General features: G+C 37.0%; 1 protein-coding gene across 4 annotated transcripts in view; it reads left to right on the forward strand.

Moving 5' to 3' along the window:
- The first annotated feature begins 3,413 nt into the window (after positions 1-3,413).
- The window catches only part of osbpl3b (oxysterol binding protein-like 3b), a 36,936-nt gene continuing 23,023 nt past the window's right edge, over positions 3,414-17,326 (forward strand). For 3 of the 4 annotated variants that reach the window (XM_058085152.2, XM_078797891.1, XM_078797892.1), the window contains exon 1: positions 3,414-3,523. The gene's annotated coding sequence lies outside the window, so the exon portion shown is untranslated. The remainder of the gene's footprint in view (positions 3,524-17,326) is intronic. The other variant, XM_078797893.1, reaches the window with a different exon arrangement.

The raw sequence follows: 17,326 nt of genomic DNA on the forward strand, positions 1-17,326 counted from the left end.
ACCGTTATTGTATTTGTCAAATTTAATAGATTATGACATTTTTTAGGGCTGCACGGTGGTCATGTGGTTAGTGCGCAGAGCCTCACAGCTAAAAGACCCGGGTTCAATTCCACCCTCAGCTTGCATGTTCTCCCCGTGCATGCTTGGGTTTTCTCCGTGTAAAAAACATGCTAGCTTAATTAGCGACTCCAAATTGTCCATAGGTATGAATGTGAGTGTGAATGGTTGTTTGTCTATATGTGCCCTGTGATTGGCTGGCCACCAGTCCAGGGTGTACCCCGCCTCTCGCCCGAAGACAGCTGGGATAGGCTCCAGCACCCCTTGTGACCCTCGTGAGGAAAAGCGGTAGAAAATGAATGAATGATATAGTTAGGGCTGCACGGTGCTCATGTGGTTAGTGCGCAGAGCCTCACAGCTAGGAGACCCGGGTTCAGTTCCACCCTCAGCCATCTGTGTGTGGAGTTTGCATGTTCTACCCGTGCATGCGTGGGTTTTCTCCTGGTAAAAAACATGCTAGGTTAATTAGCGACTCCAAATTGTCCGTAGGTATGAATGTGAGTGTGAATGGTTGTTTGAACATAACATAACATAACAGTTCTGTGTCACCGACTCAGCTCTCCTGGTGTGTGAGTGACAGGAAGAAAAGCTCTGACAGCCTAGGAGAAAAGGTGTTTGGAACCACTGACTGGACCCTGAATCTTAGGGCGACTGACTTTTTTGTACAGAAAAAATGAGCGATGTCCGATATTGTCCAACTCTCAATTTTCGATACCGATATCAATCGATACCGATACCTGTAACATGTGGTGGAATGAACACAAATATGTTGTATACAGCATTTTTAAAATATTTTTTTCATGATCGGGGAAAAAAATCTGATACCGATATCGACTGATATCACATTTTGGTACTGATATCGGCCGATAATTACGGTTACCGATAATTGTTGCACATACCCATAAAAAAATATATAATATAGCGGTGTTTCGGAATTGAGTCAAGTGAGTCACAAAGCTGATTTCAGCTGGTCGCGAGGTCCCCACAAAAATTGTGTAATGCCCCGATGTCCATGAATGCACCTCGCGCTAGTGCTATTCACTTGGTAGTCACCACAAGATGTGTACAATATTTATGGGCAACTTACAGCGCTCACAAAAGTAAAGGCGCTGGCAACTATGCACAACAGGAAAAGGAAATACCAAAATAAGAGTCTCAAACAGGAAATCTATGAGAAATCCATTGGAAATACATTTAATGTCCAACGCCTCATCAAATCCAGTACATTTAATTTAATTTCATTTATGTGACTTTTACAAGTCCACATTAAAATTGACATTCAAGGTTCTAAAGATATTATATTCTTGTAATATTATTAAGGTTTATAATACCCAATATATTATATATTTGCGATATTTGGACGAAAATGAGTAGAACACAATCACTATCTTATATAAGGCTTGCAGTGTTTGTCTTTCTAAAACTTAACTCCTGCTGCAGTAACCTTGTATCTTAACACCGTGAAAAGGAAAGAAATGTTGTTTTTTTTCTGCTCACCGCACTCTAGAATCTTTTGCTTTCAAATCGTCGCCCTGTAAAACGATGCTTTTGACACAAAGTCCTTGAGGCCCCGCAGCCTCAGCTTTGAATGATGTAACATTCTTTCATTTATGCTTTCAGAACAAAAACAGCGGGCCCAAGGTTGCAACTTTTATATCTATAAGGCTTAACATTAAGACATCGGTTTGCTGGTTTTGCAGCTTAAATAAACTGTTGCCTCCATTGTACATTCATTTGTGCGTACCATTTTATTTTGCTGGAGGCAGGCCTATTGTTTAAACATGATAGAACTCATCTGCATCATGCTGAATGCTTTTTTAATATTTAGCTTGCCCTCTAGTGACAAAATAGTGCAATCACAATACTGTTAAATTATGCTTTTCTGACTGTTTCTATGAAAAAATGAACGTTATTATCTCTTGTATTGCATCCCATTAGGTCGCTAGTGTATACAACTGCTACAACTGCTACAACTCAAAATTATGAGATTAAAAAATCAAAATTATGAGATAAAAAGTCAAAATTATTAGATACAAAGTCATAATTATGAGATAAAAGTCATAATTATGGGATAAACTCAAAATTATGAGATAAAAAGTCAAAATTATTAGATACAAAGTCATAATTATGAGATAAAAAGTCATAATTATGGGATAAAAAGTCATAATTATGGGATAAACTCAAAATTATGAGATAAAAAATCAAAATTATTAGATACAAAGTCACAATTATGAGATAAAAAGTCATAATTATGGGATAAACTCAAAATTATGAGATTAAAAAGTCTAAATTATGAGATACAAAGTCAATTATGAGATAAAAAGTCAAAATTGTGAGATAAGAAAGTTGAAATTATGAGATAAAAAGTCACAATTATGAGATATTAAAATTATGAGATAAAAAGTCATAATTATGAGATAAAAAGTCATAATTATGGGATAAACCCAAAATTATGAGATTAAAAAGTCTAAATTATGAGATACAAAGTCAATTATGAGATAAAAAGTCATAATTGTGAGATAGGAAAGTTGAAATTATGAGATAAAAAGTCACATTTATGAGATATTAAAATTATGAGATAAAAAGTCATAATTATGGGATAAACTCAAAATTATGAGATTTAAAAAGTCAAAATTATAAGATAAAAAGTCAAAATTATTAGATACAAAGTCATAATTATGGGATAAACTCAAAATTATGAGATTAAAAAGTCTAAATTATGAGATACAAAGTCATAATTATGAGATAAAAAGTCAAAATTGTGAGATAAGAAAGTTGAAATTATGAGAACAAAAGTCACAATTATGAGATATTAAAATTATGAGATAAAAAGTCAAAATTATGAGATAAAAAGTTGGTTTATTTACTAAAATTACATTAGACTATCGTGTTATTTATTTTACCTACAAATCTGCAATTCCACAGTGTAGCCAGGAGGAGGCAGTATAACTTCATATTAGCTTTTCCCTTGCACGAGAGCCCTTTGCTCTCGTGCAGGGAAGCTAATATGAAGTTAGCTACTTGCTACTTTTTGTTACCCGTCTCTCCTCATTATCAAGCGAAAGTTGTATAAATAAATGAATAACATTAACATAAATATAACGAGCGACAGGTTTAGTTACTCTATATTAATTATGTCCGTCATCGGGGTCCCCTAAGGACGTCACGAAACTACACGAAGAGACCCATAAAGCCCCGCCCTCTCTCGCGTGACGTCAAGTGCTTCTTATCTCTAATTGGGTACTTTTTGGCTGAGTGACAAGTCTCCGCCTCCTGCACGCAGAGGTTTTTTTTTTTTTCATGAGTGGAATCTTAGCTTCATTTGTGTATGTCACGCTTCAGGAGTGAGTCGTTTTTTTAATTCTTCCATTCAATTTGTTCAGCCGGCAGTCATATATTCTTGTTATTCTACTAACTCCCGAAGCGTCATCACCTGAAAAAAAAATCACAACTGTAGCCGTTCAAGGTGAGTGTACTCCTTTAAATCAACATAAACATCAAGCCTCGTTGCTTCCTGTTTGAAAAGGCATAGTACAAAGTTGATTATGGTGCCGTTTTATTTGTAACAGTAACGCTGCGTGTTTTATTAAAAATACCAAACGATGTGATTTTAATTAAATAGAGTGCTCATCATCCGTGTAGAGATGTACAGGAAGTCACAAGGTGACACCAATGTACTGTAATTTCACATTTGACATTTCTTTGGACTAACACAAAAAGCTCAGTTGGTGTGGCTAGCTTTTTTTTCAGGGTGTAGAATCCCACAGAGAGGCCTTTCAGGTGCGGCTAGTCGGGCTATGTGGGCTAGACGTGGACAGGAGGCTCACTGTGGGTCACCTGGGATGTCACTTCCTGATTGATGTGTCAAGCCACAGTCAGATACTGAACTTATTTTGAAGGGTCTGACGGGAACCTACTGCGTTGAGTCCAAAGCAATTAATTCCAGCGGTGCTGTTTTTAACACTAGTTTTTGTTGTACTTTAATAATGATTTAGAGTGCATGAGAAAGTCAGACAGGAAACACAGCTCTCTGACCACATGGTGCTTTATTAACGGCTATATTGCATAACACAGCGTCAACAGAACCAATGCTATACCAATAGTGCAGGTAGCATTAATGAGCATGTGATTCAGCTGAGTAGCGCGCAAAGCTGCTGGATGCTAGTCATGATGCTGCCATCTTGTAGAGTTCATTAAAAAAAAACAGCTGTTTTGACACCGCCCCGTTCAGATACTTCCTATTGTATACCGGCATAGGACACTCGAGAGTGGGAGTGTTTAATTTCAGAATCAGAATCGCCTTTATTGTCAAAAAAAAAAAAATACACCAAAAAATTTTAAGTATAAGAATATAAATAAAAAAAATGTCAGGTGCTGTTCAGAATAAATGTAAATATATGTCATAATAATAATATATATCAAAAACAATAACCTATATTGTACCTGAATTTCACTTGAATTTCCAGTATTCTGACTTTTTTTTTACGGGAATATCTACAATTTTTTTTATATATTATACATATATAATATTTACAAAATTATTGGGTATTTTTATGCAACTAACTGAAAATTTTGTGGGGTTTCATCAACCCGAAAAAGGTCTAACTCGCTAAAAGTAGGGATGTTCTGATCGGGATCTTGTGGATCGGGATCTGCCGTATTTTGAAGATCTGATAAAAAGATCGGGCCGATTTGGTTGCGGTATAATGATCGTAACTCACCGCATCGCACTCCAATACGTTTGGCGTCGTAGCTACAGCCATAGTTCCCCCTCACTTTGAAAAAAAAAAATACACCAAAAAATTTTAAGTATAAGAATATAAATAAAAAAGTGTCAGGTTCTGTTCAGAATAAATGTAATAAATGTAAATATATGTCATAATAATATATATCAAAAACAATAACCTATACAATAACAAAATGTATTGCATATATTGTACCTGAATTTCCAGTATTCTGATTTTTTTTTTTAACGGGAATATCTATGTTTACAAAATTATTGGGTATTTTTATACAACTAACTGAAAATTTTGTGGGGTTTCATCAACCCGAAAAAGGTCTAACTCGCTAAAAGTCTGATCGGGATCTTGAGGATCGGGATTAGCTGCCAATCCGCTGTATTTTGAAGATCTGATCGGGCCGCAACTCACCGGCATCGGACTCCAATACGTTTGGCGTCTTAGCTACAGCCATAGTTCCCACTTCTCACTTTGCCCACACTGCTTTGTTATGATGCAGGGAGCTCACACAGGATTAGTCCTACCCTAAATAAGTAATTTGCACGGCCATTTTTTTTTTTTACAATTTTATTCTTTATTGCATCTTTTATTGGATTAGATAACCATAATCTTTATAAGCATATCCGATTTTGATAAGGATCGGTACCGGATCGGCAAGACTATAAAAAGCCAAAAAATGTGTCTCCCGACCCCAAATTCTTAAATGAATTCAATGTTTATGTTATTTGGTTCAATCCAGCCTTCAACCCTGTGGCCCTGAATATGCATGACAGCTCCAGCCGTGTATTGGTTTCCTTTTTAAAAAACCCATCAGCGCCCAAGCTGTCAAAATCAACCGTCCGTAGAGTTGACTGTATGTGCTCAAAGCAAATGGAGCTTAAAAGAGTACATTCTGGCAGAAATAGTGTATTTAGTCAGAGTGATATATTTGTACACATCATGCTTCATTTCCCTGGAGATTTACAATTCAAGTGATTTATCCACTGTGGGACCGTGCCAACACGCAGCTTCCTCCTTTTAATGCCCGGCCGGGCACGCCATTCTTCCACTAAGGTTCTCCTTTTATTTGGCACCAATTTCTGTTCCTAATGAAACCCATAAGGAGAATCAGTCCAAATCGGTCCATACGTTACGACTTGTTTTTCCGTTTGTGGATTTTACAGGCTTATCTTTGTTTTGATGCTACTTTAATGACATCATTCGTCACAGGGGGATGCAAGTGCTGGGAGACAATGAGACAACACAAAGAAGAAAGCTTTCCACAGAGCTTGGTGGCTGGGCTTGGGGTGACAACCAGGGGAGGAACTATGAAATTATGGTTCAATTCAACAGATTATATTTCAATGAATTGGTATGTTAGAAATGCTTTGGAAAAGGAATAAGTGGAATAAAATATAACAATTAAACAGTCAGTCAAAAAAAACAATTATGGGATATGAGATAAAAAGTCAGAATTATGAGATTTGAAAGTTGAAATTATGAGATGAAAAGTCAAAATTATGAGATAAAAAGTCAAAATTATTAGATACAAAGTCATAATTATGAGATAAAAAGTCATAATTATGGGATAAACTCAAAATTATGAGATTAAAAAGTCAAAATTATGAGATAAAAAGTCAAAATTATTAGATACAAAGTCATAATTATGAGATAAAAAGTCATAATTATGGGATAAACTCAAAATTATGAGATAAAAAGTCAAAATTATTAGATACAAAGTCATAATTATGAGATAAAAAGTCATAATTATGGGATAAACTCAAAATTATGAGATAAAAAGTCAAAATTATTAGATACAAAGTCATAATTATGAGATAAAAAGTCATAATTATGGGATAAACTCAAAATTATGAGATAAAAAGTCAAAATTATTAGATAAAAACTCCTAATTATGGGATAAACTCAAAATTATGAGATTAAAAAGTCTAAATTATGAGATTAAAAAGTCTAAATTATGAGATACAAAGTCATAATTACGAGATAAAAAGTCAAAATTGTGAGATAAGAAAGTTGAAATTATGAGATAAAAAGTCACAATTATGAGATATTAAAATTATGAGATAAAAAGTCAAAATTATGAGATAAAAAGTCGAAATTATGACATATAAAGTCATAATTATGTGATAAAAAGTCAAAATTATGACAAGAAAGTTGAAATTATGAGATAAAAAGTCATAATTATGGGATAAGAAAGTCGAAATTATCAGATAAAAAGTCATAATTATGAGATGAATAGTCAAAATGATGAGATAAGAAAGTTGAAATGATGGGATAAGAAAGTCAAAATTATGAGATAAAAAGTCATAATTATGGGACAACAAAGTCAAAATTATGAGAGGAAAAAGTTCAAATTATGACATACAAATTGATTTTGAGTTTTTATCACATAATTATGACAAAGAAATTATGAGCTAAAAAGTCATCATGACTTTACACAGCAGATTATTATAATCACCATTAAATGACGTACGTATTATGCCATTTTTAATTAATTTTTTTTATTTCTCAGCTAGCTCGTTATAGTGACATGCTGACATTTTTAATAGCAGCTTGCCGCGCCAGTCTGCAGCCACCTCCAGGCATCAGCGAGGCAGAGGGAGGCTCAAACGTACTCCAACAGAAACCGCCATGAATTTTTAACCCAGGCAACGCTCTCAGATCTTTTTCATGTAAAAAAAAAAAAAAAAAAAGCCAACAAAAATTGTACATGGAAAATGATTACTTACAGAATATTTATAGTTTTTATACCTGAATTATTTACAGCGTTCAGCATGTTTTTAAATGGCAGCACTCTAAAAAAAAAAGAGACTCTTTTATATATTCAGGTGCTTCAGCAATGGGGGTCGATTTATTACAGGAAATTTTATTTATTTGTTTTGCCATGTTAGCATGAAGCAGCTAACAATGCACTTAATGGGATTCGTCTAATTAGCCTACAAATTATTGTCAATAATCGATATTATGCCTGTGAAAATTTTCGAACGTTTGAAAATGTTCCCAAAAATTTTCAACGTAGCAAGCGACACTGCCTGTGAGCGCGCACCATTTTGCCGAAAAACACCCCGGTCGGTGTTGACTGTCAAAACGAAGGCTGTGTAGCACCCCCACACCGGGCTACGGCATTGGACTTAGAAATGGCTTTTGTTCCGTCATCCATTTTGGTGTTTGCTTGCTAACTTGCTAACTGCTAGCACTCTGTCTGTGTATCCAATCAGTAGTAGCCCCGCCTCCACATACTGGAACCACACTATAAAACCAGAGTGAACCCTCTTGTCATCCAGCCTGTGTGGTACAGAGTGACAAGGAGTGATCATTTTTTTAATTTGATTAATCGATTAATTCTGTGATTAATGCCTGCGTCTTTCAGCAAAATATTTCCCCATTGAGGAAGTAATTTCAGCATAGTCCTCAGGTTAAAAAAAAACGATCACCTCTAGTAGCTAACGCTACCTCTTGAGTCGCTACACCAGCAAAACAGAAAAGTAGTGTTAGCTGTGTTAGCGGTGTTAGCTCCTACAATAACGGTAGCTTGGTTAATATGCAGGTCATGTTATGTAAACAAAATATTGTTGCCATTTTTTTAGAGGGCTTCATTGTCAAAATACGTGCTTACCATTATGTGCATTGTTAGCTGTTAGCCTGTGCTAGCTAATGACGCGCAGAAAATGGAAAATAAATGTTTAATGTTTCAAATAAGAATTGTGAATTATGGGCAAAATTACAAAAAAGTGCAGTTTTACTTTAAAATGAATTTCAAACACAGAGATGTATTGTTATTCTTATGTAAGGGGACAAAATATTAGGTAAATATAAACGGTAATGCTATGAATGTAGGCTAGCTCTGTATGGCTAAACCCAGACAGCTAATTTGTATTTATAAGTAATCGCACAATATGTCTAAAAGTTTTACTTAAATGTTTACTGTAAAATAACATTAACACTGAGTAGTATTATTATTAAATTATTATAGTATTGAGCTAACAGTTTAGCACTATACCTGTCTGTACAGCATAAAAGTTAATCAGCTATGCTAATTGCTACAGTACAGTTGGCATTGTTTTATTAGATTACACATCATAACTAAATACAAAATAGAACAAAACACAGTAATTAAAGTCATCAGAGGGGTTCAAATCCCAATGTTGTCAGAAGAAAGACTTTGGTAATGTTTGGTAATGTAGGCTAGCTCTGTATGGCTAAACCCAGACAGCTAATTTGTATTTATAAGTAATAGCACAATATGTCTAAAAGTTTTACCTAAATATTTACTGTAAAATAACATTAAAATTGAGCAGTATTATTAAATTATTATAGTACATATTAGTATTATTATAGTATTGAGCTAATTGTTGCTAACTGTTTAGCACTATACCTGTCTGTACAGCATAAAAGCTAATCAGCTATGCTAATTGCTACAGTACAGTTGGCATTGTTTTATTAGATTACACATCATAACTAAATACAAAATAGAACAAAACACAGTAATTAAAGTCATCAGAGGGGTTCAAATCCCAATGTTGTCAGAAGGAAGACTTTGGTAATGTTTGGTAATGTAGGCTAGCTCTGTATGGCTAAACCCAGACAGCTAATTTGTATTTATAAGTAATAGCACAATATGTCTAAAAGTTTTACCTACATGTTTACTGTAAAATAACACTAACATTGAGCAGTATTATTATTAAATATTATAGTATATATTAGTATTATTATAGTATTGAGCTAATTGTTGCTAACTGTTTAGCACTATAGTTGTCTGTACAGCATAAAAGCTAATCAGCTATGCTAATTGTACAGTTGGCATTGTTTTATTAGATTACACATCATAACTAAATACAAAATAGAACAAAATACAGTAATTAAAGTCATGAGAAGGGTTCAAATCCCAATGTTGTCAGAAGGAAGACTTTGGTATCGTTCAGGCTAAAGTAAACAATTCCAAAGAGATGTTGATGATTTATTCATGATTGCACTTTAATGAAGGAGGAAGGCTTAGTTGATGCAGCTGTCAGAACTGAGGAATCAATAAAATGCCTCTCACCGTCGGGATTTATTCTGCTACTTTATCAGTGTTTGTGGAAGAAAGCGGAAGCAGATGTCTGTGTTGCCTTTACAAAGAAAATAACGCTCCGTTTTAGAGCGCTTAATGTCACAATATTGTGTTTAGCACCCTAAATTAGCACGCTTTCTAAGCAGCGTGAAAAAACAAAAACAAGGTAATTACAATGTAAAAACTAGCAAGCTAATTCTTGTTTTTTTTTTTTACAGATTATTATTAATTATTACGGATAAACCAATTATTTTTAGACAATTTTTTCATTAATAAAATGAAATAATTAATATTGTAAAATAATAAATAAATAAATAAAAATAATAACTAAAATAATAATAATACATAAAAATAATAAATTAAACAAAAAACTTTTATTGTGGCGCTCAACCGCACTAGCATGCTCTGCTAAACTAAGCTAACCCCGCAAGCTTTTGTTGCCGCCCCTTTTGACATGTTTGTGATGAGATTCCGCCACACCTGGAGTGGTCCGTCAGGGAAATACTTCCCCCACATCAATAGCTACGTATACATGGACTAGAAAATGAATGAATGTCATCTTTCGCTTTTCATTGGCATTTTTTACATGTTTTTTTTTCTTACAGGTAATTTGTAATGACTGTCAAACATTTGCAGCATTTCTGGAAATGTTTTTTTCCCCCTGCGACCCTTGTGAGGATAAGCGGTAGAAAATGAATGAATTCATGAATGAATTACCATCATAGGCCATTACACAACATTAAAATGTGCACACAGTGACTTCCTGTTCAGTGCAAAGTAAGGTTCAAAATGTCGTTGTGGTCAAGAAGAATGGCTAGTTTTGTTCTTGATTTTGGTTATGAATGGGTTGCACTGTATTGATGTGCAAATGTACCGAACGATTCTTTTTAACCACATTTACTCATAGAAGTGAACATTGTTATGATCCACATTTTGTATTGAACGTAAATCGTACTTAGAGTTGTTTGTCTGCGATTCAAGTCCATGAAAATGACTTGAAATGCGCCTTTCATGATATCTTATTCAGCAACAGCATCGTCCCTCCTCCGGGTCATCAGTAACGGTGGAGGTTGGCGGCACTCGAGCATTATTCTCTTGTATTTGGCTGGAAAAAAAAAAAGGAAACCGTGGCATTTCCAGCCGGGCACATAATGACAAGCACTTTGCACAAGCTCTGAGCTTTTGCCCACGAAGGTTCTGACTCCTCCTCAGCGTCTTAATGAGCTCCTGTTGAGCTACGAGGTCGTCACGGTCCCACACTCGTGCAGTACGTAAGAAAGACAATTGTGTGTGTGTGTGCGTGTGTGTCGTTTTAGAATCGTCAGGCTTCTTTTATACCGCTGAAATTGTACGATTCCAGAATTCGAGCAGCATAATCTGTTATTTGGATGGCCTCCCTATGACTTTGGCAGCACTAGACCGCCATGGCTTAAGCAGATCTTGGCGAGGCGTTTGAATCCGTGTGGCCTTTTCTTAGAAGGTACGATTGATGCACACTCAAGGATGGTCCTGAAGCCATCGTATCCGACTACAAGAGGGTCATACTGGATAAATATATATATTAAAAGCACATGAATTTGCAAAATGCTCAGGGACTCCATGGTATATCATTATATTCACTAATTGCCATGATTCATCGGAATAAATGTTATGTTACTTTCACAGACTTTCGAGGAAATGACTCATGAAAAGGTTACTGCCCACTGTGCTCGCCTTTTGATGGACAAAATGAAGAACACTAGTTGGATGCTTCCCTTAGTGCAGGGGTCTCAAACATGCGGCCCGCGGGCCATATGTGGCCCGCAGGACACTAGTTTGAGGTGCAAGTTTGATATGGATGCTGTATGGTATCATGTACTCAGAAAAAATTATTACGTTTGATTAATGTTCATGTTAAAGGTTAAATAACTGTTAATAGTTATCCTCCCTATCCGTGTGGAAGTGGTAAGTTTTTGGCTATTTAAGTTTAAAGGAAATAAGTTGAAGGCTCCCGTTTAGGTCCCTAGCTCTCAAGTTTGCGAGTTAGCATGTGTCTCAAGACCCTGCAGTTGCGCAATATGTTATAAATCAGGGGTCTCAAATACGCGGCCCGCGGGTGAAATGTGGCCCGCAGGACACTAGTTTGAGGCCCCCACCTTGTTATGAAAGTTTAATGTTAGTGCGGCCCGCGCAAAGTTTGATATGGATGCTGTATGGTATCATGTACCCAGAAAAAATTATTACGTTTGATTAATGTTCATGTTAAAGGTTAAATAACTGTTAATAGTTATCCTCCCTATCCGTGTGGAAGTGGTAAGTTTTTGGCTATTTAAGTTTAAGGGAAATAACTTGAAGGCTATCGTTTAGGTCGCTAGCTCTCTAGTTTGCGAGTTAGCATGTGTCTGAAGACCCTGCAGTTGCGCAATATGTTGTAAATAAAAAAAGTATAAATGTGACTATAGTCGTGTTTTGTCATGTCTACAGGGTTCTAATAATGCTTTGTTCATTTTAATCTGAAAAAAAAAATTGTCTACCCACCAACTATATGTGGTTTCTTAAGTTTTTATTATTATATTTATTTATTACTGATTGATTGATTTTCTTTATTCTTGATTTATTTATTTGTCATCTTATTTTGTGCAGAAAAATAAAAATTAATATATTTGAGAACAGTGGAATGTTTTATCAGAGCTTTTATTGTAGAAAATCGAAACCAAAGCATTGAAAAAGTTTATATTTTTCTGTTTTTAATAAATGCATTGAGTTTGAGACCCCTGCCTTAGCGGGATGACATAAGAGCTTCTGCAGTGGTGTGGTGGGCTTTCAATGCAACCTCATTAAGGTTATTTCTTTTTATTTGAATTTGAAGGGTGCTGAACTGGAGGTTGAAGTGTCTGATTTTTTTTTTTTTTAATAAAAAAGCGATGTAGCTTTGCTGAGTGCTTGACAGCTTTGCTTGCATATTAAAAGAAAAATGACTGTGAAGAAAAAAAGAGGAAGTGAAATATGTTGTGTCATGAAAAAAACAAACTATAATGATGACGCCAGATTATTTCTGTCAGACCGCTTTCTCTCTTCTTGGCTTGTGGTGTTTTCGGTCTTTTTTTGCTTGTGTCGCAGTGCCCTTGCGGAGAACTTTAAATTGTCTTCTAAAGTCACTGTACCATTATTCTTCGAGGAGGTTGCTTTTATTGAATGCGGGGAATTTACTATGGTGACTATCAGGGCGAGACTGTCCTTAAAGATTGCATAGCAGCGGCCTTAGGCAGGTCTTACAAAAGAAAAAGTCAAAGTCATTTAAGCTTCTGACCGATGCTTACCCAGATGGATGCATGGCCATCAGCGAAGTGAAGATGAACGACAATTAACAACAATAGGAGGAGCTTTGATAGTTGGAGATGACCCTCGTGCGTGCAGAGATAAGGCGTTCACACAACAAAGCCTCGCATTTATATCTGTCAAGCTTGATGCGATGAATCGGAGGTTTCAAGCAGTGTTGCCATGCATGGTAAATATAGATTAAATAGATTTTCTTTTCAGATATTATGTGGCATGTCTTAGGGATATGATTATATCATCAGAATCAAGGCTATTCTTTAATGAATACCAAGGAATCCTACGTTCTTTGGTGGGGTTTGAGTATTTAGAACAGTTGAACAGATTATCGGAATTATGGATGGAAATTTCACAATAATTCCTTTGAACAATTATTGGGAAAATAATTACCAATCCATTGATTATAACCCTGGGTGCCTAAAGAGTAAGGGATAAAGCCGGGATATCTTGGTTATCCTGGTTCAACTTATCGCTGATCCGCTTGCACAGATAGTGGAAAGTAGGTTTGTTCTAAGTTACCATGGAGATTTATTCTGTAGAGCTAGCTCTACCTTTAGATCCTTTATCACGAAAAGTAACCGTATTTAAAAAAAAAAACGATTTCCAGAGTGGGAATATCTGAAAATGCCGGCTTGCTGTTTCCGTATGGACTAGCAACAATTAAAAAACGATAATGTCACTGAAAGCGACAAGTAGGATTGGGTGATATATCGACATATTAAAAATATCTGTATTTCTTTTAAACACGATATAGAAAAACAACAATATCATTCATATGGATACAAACTGCTGCATTTTTTTGTTTAATATTCCTTTATTTATTACTTTCGTATTGTTTTTATGTGCCATACCGATCCCTTAAGCAAGTGTTTAGCTATGGATGTTCATCGTGTTTCGGTTTGTAGTCTGACGTTTACTCCATTATTTACACTCGGGAGCAACTGTTATCTTTGAGCACCCCTTTGCTGCGCGGAGCCATCGGAGATCCTAGCGACGATATGAAGGAGGAGAGGCTGCATAGCAGAAGTGAACATTTTAAAAAAATAGTATAAAGGTTGCGGTATAAAGACGGTATCAGCCATGTTTGGAAGCGCTAATGGCGCTAACCCGGCTGCAGAGAGACTACCGTGAGTGCACTTACAACTTTTATGTGTAGCCATGTCAATGTAATCTGCTTAGGGCTGTTTTTTTTTGACCAATCACATTTCACATTCACTCTGTATGTGTTATATGAAGAAATAAGTGAGTTTACATATGTAAGTACAGTATATTTTATATACGGTGGAGTATTTGTTAGCATCCGCTCCAAAATTTTGCCAGTTTATCACCAGTTTGGTGCTGATGTTGTCATGCATACGATCATCTAATGGCAGGATACAAGTGATAAAAGGCACGGGCAAATGAATGCTTTCTCTGTTGACACAGCTATGATTTCATAAGATCTCTATGAGAGGCTAATATGAGGAAATCCGGTCTGATTTATAAAGTACCCGAGTATTTGTGATGAATTATAGCGCATTGAGTGCTCGGAGGTGCCTACATGCTGTCATTTTTTTGCAAACATGACTCCCATTTCCTTATTGCAGGGCTTCATCCATGATGTGCTTAGTCTTGTGACTCAGATACTAATGATGCCTAAAAGCCTGTTGGATCTGTCAATCCCTTTGGTTAGACTCTGGAGACGGTACAAGGCAGAGAAACATCTGCAACATCAAGTGCAGAATGTAATAGAAGGGCTTTCAGCTTTTGTCGATCTAGTTAGCGCAGATTAAAAAGACATTATGTTATCTCAGCTGAGATCATTAGCTTGGGTAAGATCTGTTGAAAGGTCACAGAGCAACTGCAAGGAAATGACTTGAAGTCATTGAAATGTTTTTTTTTTATGTTATGTGTTTGGTGTTTCCATGGCGCCAAGAACTGCACGTGGTACCACGCATCATTCTCATGTCCTTGAGTGGAAGATCCCACGTCTGATTGGGCTGTCACCGTGATGAAAGCCCGGGAAGTGGCCATGTTGTTTGAGATGAAAGGGCTCCCTGAAGGGTGACGGCGTGACAGACCTGGCGCAGCACGGGTGTGATCAATGGAAAGTGGATGAATAAATCATAGGAGAAGTGGAGTGATGCGTGCTTTCGGACACTGTAAATGACGGTCAAGGCACTGGGTTACGGCTGAGACCTTGGCCAGACGGAGGTTTCAAATGACCGCGCTTTTGTTCATCATCAGACAGGAGCGGCTGGGGACATTATACAGTACGACCCTTGCAAATGCAGAGTAGGTAATGTCATTAATCTCCGTGCTAGAAAACTGCAAATATTGGGTATTGATTCTAAACCAGGTAAATACAGGGAAGTACTTCCGATACCGACACGATACCAATCCGTTTTACTGTACTTGACAGAAAAGAAACATAGAAGAGAACCAGAAAAAAAAAATGAGCTGCCATTGTTCAACTAGCTGGAACAAGTTGGAACTAGTTGGAACTAAAAGCCAGCATTTCCAGAAATGCTGCAAATGTTTGACAGTCATTACAAATTACCTGTAAGAAAAAAACATGTCAAATCGCCAATCTGTGCTGATAAAGAATTGAAGATAACGTTTAATAATGTTTCATAAAGGGCTGCACGGTTGTTGAGTGGTTAGCGCACAAGCCTCACAGCTAGGAGACCCGGGTTCAATTCCACCCTCGGCCATCTCTATGTGGGTTTTCTCCCACATTCCAAAAACATGCTACAAAATGTGCTAACATAGGAATGAATGTGAGTGTGAATGGTTGTTTGTCTATATGTGCCCTGTGATTGGCTGGCCACCAGTCCAGGGTGTACCCCGCCTCTCGCCCGAAGACAGCTGGGATAGGCTCCAGCACCCCCCATGACCCTTGTGAGGAAAAGCGGTAGAAAATGAATGAATGAATGAATAATGTTTCATACAGGGCTGCACGTCGGTTGAGTGGTTAGTGCACAAGCCTCACAGCTAGGAGACCCGGGTTCAATTCCACCCTCGGCCATCTCTGTGTGGGTTTTCTCCAGGGACTCCGGTTCCTCCCACATTCCAAAAACATGCTACAAAACATGCTAACTTCGGCGACTCCAAATTGTCCATAGGTATGAATGTGAGTATGAATGGTTGTTTGTCTATATGAATGAATGAATGTCAGCCAATCACAGGGGCACATATAGACAAACAACCATTCACACTCACATTCATACCTATGGACAATTTAGAGTCGCCAATTAACCTAGCATGTTTTTGGAATAGGGGGAAGAAAAACCCACTCATGCTCGGGCAGAACATGCAAACTCCACACAGAGATGGCACAGGATGGAATCGAACTCGGGTCCCCAAGCTGTGAGGCCTGCTTGCAAGCCACTCCTCCACCGTACAGCCTGGGATCACCATTACTGCTACAAAAAAACATATCAGTCAACTATGGACACAATCTAACATGACATTCTACTATGAAAATCCTTTGTCAAATACGGCCATGATTGACGCTTGATCTGCCCACCTCTACTCCATGTTGCTTCAAAGTGGTCCTCAACAAGTAGCCATTCGTCTATTGGAAGGAATATGAACAAGCCACTTTGATTCCTGTTAAGTGGGAGTACCATAACAGTAAGCTCAGTATCTTGTATTGCTTAGGCGGCTCCTCATATTCTTTTCCCCCCAAATGATCACTCCCAGTGGGCCAAACAGCTGTTAGCATACAAAGCAATTAATGCCCCGTTGTTCATGCGTCACCCACCCTTCCAATAACAAGCCACCACTGTGCCACTGACTGCATCAACAGAATGTGGTTTAATGTGTTGACATGATGAGCCACGCGAGCACATACTGTTAATGAGGCCGTGTGAAGTGGAGCACTTGACTGAAAGGCTCCCGTCTCCTGAAGAGGCCCAATTATTTTTACACTATGGTGAAGTGATGATGTGGTTTTTCTCTGTCGACGGCTCGCCTCACGACATCCATGTGACAATTTTTAGACTTTGAGGATACTGGGAAGCGTTTTAACCCAAAACGGTATTTTCATTGAATGTATGTAAATACATTTCTAGCTGGCTCAATTGAACAAATAAATGAAGGTTGACTGTTCTAATAATAAAATTCATTCATTCATTTTCTACCGCTTTTCCTCACGAGGGTCGTGGGGGGTGCTGGAGCCTAATAA

The sequence above is a fragment of the Doryrhamphus excisus genome, linkage group LG17, assembly GCF_037039965.1.
Source record: "Doryrhamphus excisus strain RoL-2023G ecotype Guam linkage group LG17, RoL_Dexc_Guam_v1.1, whole genome shotgun sequence".
In the NCBI taxonomy this organism is placed as follows: Eukaryota; Metazoa; Chordata; class Actinopteri; order Syngnathiformes; family Syngnathidae; genus Doryrhamphus; species Doryrhamphus excisus.